Source organism: Zootoca vivipara, chromosome 10, assembly GCF_965207765.1.
Source record: "Zootoca vivipara chromosome 10, rZooViv2.hap1.1, whole genome shotgun sequence".
Lineage (NCBI taxonomy): Eukaryota > Metazoa > Chordata > Lepidosauria > Squamata > Lacertidae > Zootoca > Zootoca vivipara.
Window position 1 is genome coordinate 71434 of NC_142593.1, and position 9104 is coordinate 80537.

Genomic DNA, 9104 nt, shown 5'->3' on the forward strand with positions numbered 1-9104 from the left:
CACTTTACTGGCCGAGGGAGCCGGCGTACAGCTTCTGGGTCATGTGGCCAGCATGACTAAGCCGCTTCTGGCAAACCAGAGCAGCGCACGGAAACACCGTTTACCTTCCTGCCAGAGCAGTATCTATTTATCTACTTGTACTTGATGTGCTTTTGAACTGTTAGGTGGGCAAGAGCTGGAACCGAACAACCGGAGCTCACCCCGTCGCAGAGATTCAAACCACCCACCTTACGATCAGCAAGCCCAAGAGGCTCAGTGGTTTAGACCACAGTACCACCTGTGTATATACAGTGCCCTGAATATTTTAGTGTTTAATATCCAGTTGAAAGACAGAGTTCTGGCTTGGGCCCAGTCTTATTCAACATCTTTATCAATGGCTTGGATGATGGGCTTGGGGACATCCTGAGCAAGTTTGCAGCTGACACCAAATTGGGAGGGGTGGCTAATACCCCAGAGGACAGGACCACACTTCAAAATGACCTCAACAGATTAGACAACTGGGCCAAAGCAAACAAGATGAATTTTAACAGGGAGAAATGTAAAGTACTACACTTGGGCAAAAAAAAAATGAAAGGCACAAATACAGGATGGGAGACACCTGGCTTGAGAGCAGTACATGTGAAAAGGATCTAGGAGTCCTGGTAGACCACAAACTTGACATGAGTCAACAGTGTGATGCAGCAGCTAAAAAATGCAATTCTGGGCTGCATCAATAGGAGTATAGCATCTAGATCAAGGGAAGTAATAGTACCACTGTATTCCACTCAGACCTCACCTGGAATACTGTGCCCAGTTCTGGGCACCTCAGTTCAAGAAGGATACTGACAAGCTGGAACGTGTCCAGAGGAGGGCAACCAAAATGGTCAAAGGCCTGGAAATGATGCTTTATGAGGAACGGCTTAGGGAGCTGGGTATGTTTAGCTTGGAGAAGAGAAGGTTAAGGGGTGGTATGATAGCCATGTTCAAATATATAAAAGGATGTCGTAAAGAAGAGGGTGAAAGGTTGTTTTCTGCTGCTCCAGAGAAGCGGACATGGAGCAATGGATTCAAGCTACAAGAAAGAAGATTCCACCAAACATTAGGAAGAACTTCCTGACAGTAAGAGCTGTTTGGTAGTGGAACTTGCTACCAAGGAGTGTGGTGGAGTCTCCTTCTTTGGAGGTCTTTAAGCAGAGGCTTGACAGGCATATGTCAAGAATGCTTTGATGGTGTTTCCTGCTTGGCAGGGGGTTGGAATGGATGGCCCTTGTGGTCTCTTCCAACTCTAGGATTCTATGATTCTAAAAAAGCATAATGAAACCAAATAGTATCTATAGGCCCCATCTCCATGCACTGACAAAGGAAGAGGAGTGTGTGTGGGGGGAACGGACTGCCCCCGGCAGCACTATCCCGGTGGGGTGCCATCACGGCTGCTCCCCCACCTGCACTGGGCGCCACCCCCCCCAGAGGCATTGCACCACGCCCCCAGGACGCATATCACGCCCCTGGGACACATGCCAGCCCCGCCCCCACCTGCTCTCCCCCCCCCCCGTGTCGGAGCATGAAGTTCTGTGACTGCCTCCATGGCAACAAGTTCTGCTGTTTAAAATTATAAATTGGATAGGCTGAGAGACATTGAATTTTGGTAAGGGAAAATGTAAACTTCTTAAATTGATTGGCTTAGGCTCTTTACTTGCAAGCTGGAACTTTCTCAGTGATTAATACTGCAAAAGAAGCCTATTTTAATCAGAAACTTTTCAAAGGCAGAATTCAGACTTTCAAGTGATTTGAAGAAAAGAGAACCTTTAATAGATAGCTGCAGCCATTCTGGGTCTGTTTACTCCTGTTTCCTCTTCAGTCCTTCTAGCAGTGGATCTGTGTCCATCGCCGCTGCCTCCTGGTTTGCTCTTGCCGCTTCTATTTTTGTGTCACTGGCTTCTTTTCCCATTCCATGCTCATTTTCAGCTTATTTGGTGCTTTCAAATAATTGAGTTCTTTTACTTCTCTTCTGCCTCTTAATGCTGCATGTTTTCTTCAGTCTTCAGATATTCCTGGAAAGGTTTCCAAACCTTGAATAAATCCTTCTGCCCATGGCTTCTGTTCTATAACTTTGTAGCCCCATCATTGCTTTGGGAGCCCCTACAATTTTTTCCCCCACAGGGCTAAAATTCTCAGAGTGGTTTAACAGCTGGTTTTACTCTGGGAATCATAGCTCCATGAGTGGAATTGGGGGTGTATGTAGAGGTGTCTTAGCACCCTTAATGAACTGCAGCTCCCAGGAGTCTTTGGGGGAAATCATGACTCTTTGAAGTGAGAAAATATGGCATTACATGTAGAGTGCAGACGCAGCCTAATGGAGAAAGAGGGACCTCACATCTAATCCCTCGTGCAGGACCTGCATATAACTTGTTGCTTGCTTTGGGATGGTCTCTGCATTCTGTAGTTTCTGAAAAAGATATTTTTTAAAAAACAAGTGCTGCTTATTCAAGTTGAATATTTTCTTGCTATTGTTTCACCAGCACCTGTTTAAGACAACATAAATAAAAAGAAGCTTCCACAAAGTTATCCACTGATTAGCTCCACATGGGAGTTGTTGGTGCCCAGTCTAGTAATATAGCACAATGTTTTTGTACATATTGCAAGAGTGCCCTTAAATGACATGCTGCATGATTCCTTGCCGGTATAGAGGTATACTGTTGTCACCTCTACACCTGATGTACACCTCTTCTTGTGGAATTCTAATATTATTTATACTTCAAAAGTACTTTTGAATTGGCTTATCTCCACATGAATTACCGCATTAACACTTCATTTATTTTGGACTGAATCCTTGTTGATATTTTGAACATGTTGGTGTGCCATTTTTGTTGACTTACGTTGATTTTGTTAATCTGATAAATTCTTTGAGCAAAGTTTTGAATAATATTTTGCATATTCTGTTACAACAGCCAGTTACGCATGTTTACATAGGTATAGAGGTAAGGCCACAAGGCAATGGAAGTTTATTTGGGCACAAATTCCATTAAATGCAGAAAGAGTTCTTCCTTTGAGGAAACAAACATGCACAGAATCAGGCTGCAGGTTAATTTTCATTTTTTTTTCCAATTATAAATTTCCTACTTGTGTAGCAAATGTAACCACCCACTAAATAACTTGATCACTATATTCTTTGGCTTTATTGATTTCATACATTATAAAATTGGCTGTATACAAATTTCTTGTTCTATACAGCAAAGCAAAGCAGCAGCAGCAGCAGCAGCAAGGTTATATTTAGTTATATTTAGTTATATTTAGTTATATTTAGCAGCAGCAAGGTTATATTTAGTTTAAATTACTACCTGCATACAAACATACATGGTTTAATGTTCTATAGACAACTAGATTAACATCTTATGTAGGCAAGTTTCTTATTATGAACAAATACTATTGTGCAGGAAGGAGATTGGAACAATCATACCATTTTCCCCTACAAGTAAATGCATGTATAGTATATGAAGCAGGGACCCAGGTGGCGCTGTGGTTAAACCACTGAGCCTAGGGCTTGCTGATCAGAAGGTCGGCAGTTCGAATCCCTGTGACGGGGTGATCTCCTGTTGCTTGGTCCCAGCTCCTGCCAACCTACCGTAGCAGTTCAAAAGCACATTATAAAAAATGCAAGTAGATAAACAGCTGGAAGGTAAACAGCGTTTCCATGTGCTGCTCTGGTTTGCCAGAAGCAGCTTAGTCATGCTGGCCACATGACCTGGAAGCTATATGCTGGCTCCCTCGGCCAATAGTGTGAGATGAGCGCGCAACCCCAGAGTCGGTCACGACTGGACCTAATGGTCAGGGGTCCCTTTACCTTTACCTTTAGTATATGAAGCAGCCATTTGTTTCCATAACCTAATTTGTATTCAGATCTTATTTTTCCTAATATTACATGGGCGTCAGATTATTTTTGGACCCCTGAAGCTGTGTGTAGCATACTACGTTGTATATGGGTGGGCTGGAATACTCATATTAATTTGTCTCCTAAAATGATTTATTTGTGTATGTGCAACCATCTGTACCCTTGATCCTATTTGTATTCTGCCTTTCTAAACTAATATTATATGGTCATCAGATTATTTGGGGATATCTGAAACACACTTCCCACTTGCTCTTTTGTGAGTAATCAGAAGCTAAGCATATATGTATTAGCTTTTCTCAAACTTGGATCTCCAGAAGTTACTGAAACACATCTGCCCTAATCACTGTCTGTGCTGCTTGGGGATTATTGGGATTGTACCACTGGAATAGCTCAGTTGGTAGAGCATGAGACTCTTAATGCCCCATATTGGACAAAAAGATTCCTGCATTGCAGGGGGTTGGAATAGATGACCTGCATGGTCCCTTCCAACGCCATAGAATTCTAGGATTCTATGATACTATTCTAAAAGCAAATGGTTGGAGGAAACCAACCAAGATTGAGGAAAGTTTATATATATCTATAGTGCTTATTACATACACATTCTACATATTTTCTCACTGTATATTCATGTATGCTATATATGTCCCTATTTGCTAGGAACAGTTCCTGTTTCCTGGTTCTTGCCCCTGGAAAATAAATCATCCTGTTTTGTTTCTGCTTATACTGTACTTTTAGGGGTGACGGGTGTTTGGCAGCGCGTAGAAGCGACTTCTGGGGCCGGCACCGCCCGATTTCCGGTGCCCATACATGGGTAGTGCGGTGCTGGACATGGGCGTAGGCAGGGGGCAGGGGGGCAGCTGCCCCCCCTAGAAGCAGGGCCGGCAAAGCTTTGAAATTAGGCTGAAGGAAACATGAAATTAGGCTGAGGACCACATTTTCTACCCCTGCACTGAAAACATGCTGTATGTTAGCAGTAACAAGGTTGTGGGAGCCTTGGGGTTGTGCACCCTGCTAATCCCATTTCAGCCTCCTGCACATCCAGGGATACCTCTTGAGTGTCTACTTTCTGTTTTCCTGAATCTCAGCTTGTTCTTGTTTCTGAATTTAGGATCATGAACTAACCAAGTAAGGTCACTTTTGGAGCAAGCCGTCTTCTAACCACTGTTCCTGAAGTTTGCTTGTTTAAGCTAACCATGATCCCCAGTACAGGCAAACCCTAGTTCAGACAAATGACAAAGGCAATTATTGCGGTGTTGGGAGTTAGAGTTGCCTGGAGTAATTATTCTCAATTGCTATCTGTTGAATGCTGGCGATATCTTAAACGTAAAGGTAGAGGGACACCTGACCATTAGGTCCAGTTGCGGATGACTCTGGGGTTGTGGCACTCATCTTGCTTTACTGGCTGAGGGAGCTGGCGTACAGCTTCCAGGTCATGTGGCCAGCATGACTAAGCCGCTTCTGACGAACCAGAGCAGTGCACAGAAACGCTGTTTACCTTCCCGCCAGAGCGGTACCTATTGCACTTTGACGTGGTTTTGAACTGCTAGGTTGGCGGGGGGAGGGACCAAGCAACGGGAGATCACCCCGTCATGAGGATTTGAACCACTAACCTTCTGATCGGCAAGCCCTAGGCTCTGTGGTTTAACCCACAGCACCACCAGATCTTGCTTTGTTGTTTAGTCGTTTAGTCGTGTCCGACTCTTCGTGACCCCATGGACCATAGCACGCCAGGCACTCCTGTCTTCCACTGCCTCCCGTAGTTTGGTCAAACTCATGTTCGTAGCTTCGAGAACACTGTCCAACCATCTTGTCCTCTGTCGTCCCCTTCTCCTAGTGCCCTCAATCTTTCCCAAAGATCTTGCTTAGAGTTTATTTAAGCCAGGCATCCCCAAACTGCGGCCCTCCAGATGTTTTTGCCTACAACTCCCATGATCCCTTGCTAACATGACTAATGGTCGGGGAAGATGGGAATTGTAGTCCAAAACATCTGGAGGGCTGAAGTTTGGGGATGCCTGATTTAAGCTAACACATTTGGGGGTTATATATATCTTTTTCAGAAGGGTATGTTAGCTCATGGTCCAAAGCTTTCAGCAATAAATAACATTAGTGTTATGTACTGAGCTGAATCCTAGAACAATAGGATCCAGAATGCAGCAGTCTGATTGGTCCGCAGGAGCCACCCAATCCAGCTCCAGGTGAAAGTGAATCAGCAACTTGATTGGCCTGCTGGAGCAGCCAATCAGGCTGCTGGCAGAAGTCAATCCACAACCTGATTGGCCTGCTGGAGCAGCCAATCAGGCTGCTGGCAGAAGTCAATCCACAACCTGATTGGCCCACAGTTGCAGCCCTGAAGTAGTCAATCACACAAGGCCCATTGTGTAATTAATGTATATAAGCAGATGTTTTGGGGAAAGAGCCATTCTTCCCTTCTTCTATTGCTACAACAAGGCAAATAAAGAGCATGAAATTCACTCTCAACTTCGAGTATATTTCACTGGCGATGAAGGTGGGATCCTGCTGAGCTGAGCTGCACTGCACCGCAGCACTGCCACCTGCCACACCGCTGCATTGCACCATGCATCCAGGCTTCAGCTCCAGGACCCAAGGAACCCAGAATGGCAACCGACAGCAGCTTCTCATCATTCAACCCAGCATCAGGAGACTGGGAAGGGTATGCCACCCATTTCAACTTCCTCCTAGAAGTGAAAGAAGTCACCAACGATGCCAAGAAGAGGGTAATGATCTTCAGCGTCTGCGGAGAGGTGATGTTTGAAATCGCCCGGGCTCTCCTTGCGCCGGAAGATGCCGCTACTATTTCTTACCCAGTAATAATGGAACGGCTGAAGGGGCACTTCTCACCGCAGCCCTCGGTGGTAGCTTGCTGAAATGCCTTCTATGCAAAGCGGCAAGCACCCTGGGAAACCATAACTGGGTTTGTGACTTCCCTCCGCCAAGCCGCCCAGTTATGCAACTTCTCAGAGTTGGAGAACATGCTTCATGACCGCCTTGTTGGTGGCCTGAGGGACGAGAGGCTGCAACAACGCCTCTACATCAAAAAAGACCTCACGTTCCAGGTTGTCCTGGAGGAGGCCCTGGCAACCAAAGCTGCCAAGAGGTTGGCGCAAGAGGCATGACCAGCCCCGCCATCCCAACCGAGGGTCCACCACGAGGACCTCGCCGATGACTCAGAATCTGACAGGTGCACTGAGTACAGCAGCGTACTCAAGCAGCACACACACCACAGCAGCCTTGATGAGAAGGAGGGAACTGCGCGAGCTGCGGGGAGAGCCACGAGAGAAGGACCTGCCGTTTCCGCAACGCAGAGTGCAGGCAGTGCAGAAAATCAGGACACATTGCCTGGGCGTGTTGGGCTTGGCTCACCCATCGTCAAGCATCAGATGACCAGCCCAAGAGCCCCAGGTCACACGGTCCAATGCACCAAGGCAACTCGACGGAGATCACGGACTGCCAGGTAGGTATTCCAGTTGCCCCATCCCAACACAGAGAAAATTTACATAGAGGTACAGATAGAGGGGGCCCCGTGCCAAATTGAGCACAGGTTCAACTCTATCCATAATCTCAGCCCTAACGTTAAGGGAACTGTGCCCTAACGGAGACCCCAAACTTAGGCCGGCCCCATTCACCCTCCGGGACTTCCAGAAACGTAAGGTCCCCACAATGGGGGTGGGGACCTTCAGGGTGCAATATCGAGGGCGAAAGCAACAAGGGCCCCTACATTAGCTTAATGGGATTGCCATGGTTTGGACCACTGGGGCTAGCCATTACCGGGGTGAACCGCACTAGCTTACAAGTGGACGTGGACGCCATATGCAAAGAGTTTCCGGCAGTTTTTGATGGGGCATTGGGACAATATACAGGGCTCCCCATTGCCCTACAGCTAGACCCCGCCGTATGACCCATCAGGCTCAAGGCCTGCCGGGTACCGTTCGCCCTGAAACCCTGCATTGATGAGGAATTGAACCGGCTCGTGGAGCAAGGAGTGCTGGAGCCGGTGCCTAATGCCCCCTGGTTTGGTCCACATCTGTGCAGACTACAAATGCACCATAAACAAGGCCCTCACGGCCCACGCATACCCTGTGGCAGTGGTCAGCCATGTCCTTGCCACCCTGGCTAGGTTGACTCATATATTTCAATGAGTTAGGTCTTTCTGTAAATTTTATTCTTATTCAGAACCATTCCAAGGCAAAATTTATTCTTAATATTTGGGTTAATGGTGCTGGTGCAGAGTACTCCATGAAAGCTGTTCATAAAACTTGCACTCCAGTTGATCTTGGTTTGGCCACTGACTTTTCTGACAGATGTACCAATTCTTTGGATAACTTGACTAGTCCCAAATATCAGCTATCTTTTTGAGCACTATATTTAATTGCCTGCTTTCCTCTGTACTGGTTGGTCATTTTTTGTTACTCACAATGAATGATTCTGTCCCAGTGGGGATACAGCAACCGAAACCCTAATGTATGTTCTTTTTTCTATGTAGCTTTTACAGGGATGACCAAAATAGATTATTTACTCATGGGGGACTAAAATACATAGGAAGGACTTTTGAATTGTATTTAGTCTACTTATTGGCAAAACAAAATAAAAACAATTTCTTGCTTCTGCTGCAAAGATTTGTAAAGGAATTTTGTCAGCTTAACTGCAGTTTGGGTGTTTTTCTGTTTTAGATGCGTATGTTATATTTTAGCGATTTGGGGTGTGTGTGACATTGTGGTTTTTTGTGTATTTGTTTTTAAAGGGTCTGTAATGGCACAATGCATCTGACTGATGTCACATTGCAATATACTTAGCCTTTGAAACTTCCACCATTGAAAATGATGGGGGGGGGGGTAGATAAGTCAGTCTTCAACCCTGAATGGTGTTATAAATGTGCCTCCCAACTTTACTTCTAATGTCTCAAGGCACTTCCAGTCTGCAGCTATTTTCAGCTGTGATTCAGCCACACACCAGCAAATTTAGGGTGCACAATTACAGTGGAGTGGAATGTCTTACCAGCAACCCCACTTCCCCAAATTATCATACTTTTTGATAAGGAAGGTGATTGGGGAATGCTGAGGAAATGGTGATTTAAAGTTTTGGGTAGCATTTGTTTCGACACAACATCATCTAACCTCCCAACAAACAAATCAGAATGAATGCTTACTTAATTTAATTTTTCTGCAAACAAATCAGGATGAATCTCCAATAAACAGGTCATTTTGAAGTAACCTCAGCC

General features: G+C 45.6%; 1 pseudogene; it reads left to right on the forward strand.

Annotated features, from left to right (window-relative positions):
- Window positions 1–6483: 6483 nt before the first annotated feature.
- Window positions 6484–8242, forward strand: LOC148684343 (uncharacterized; annotated as a pseudogene).
- The last annotated feature ends 862 nt before the right edge of the window (window positions 8243–9104 follow it).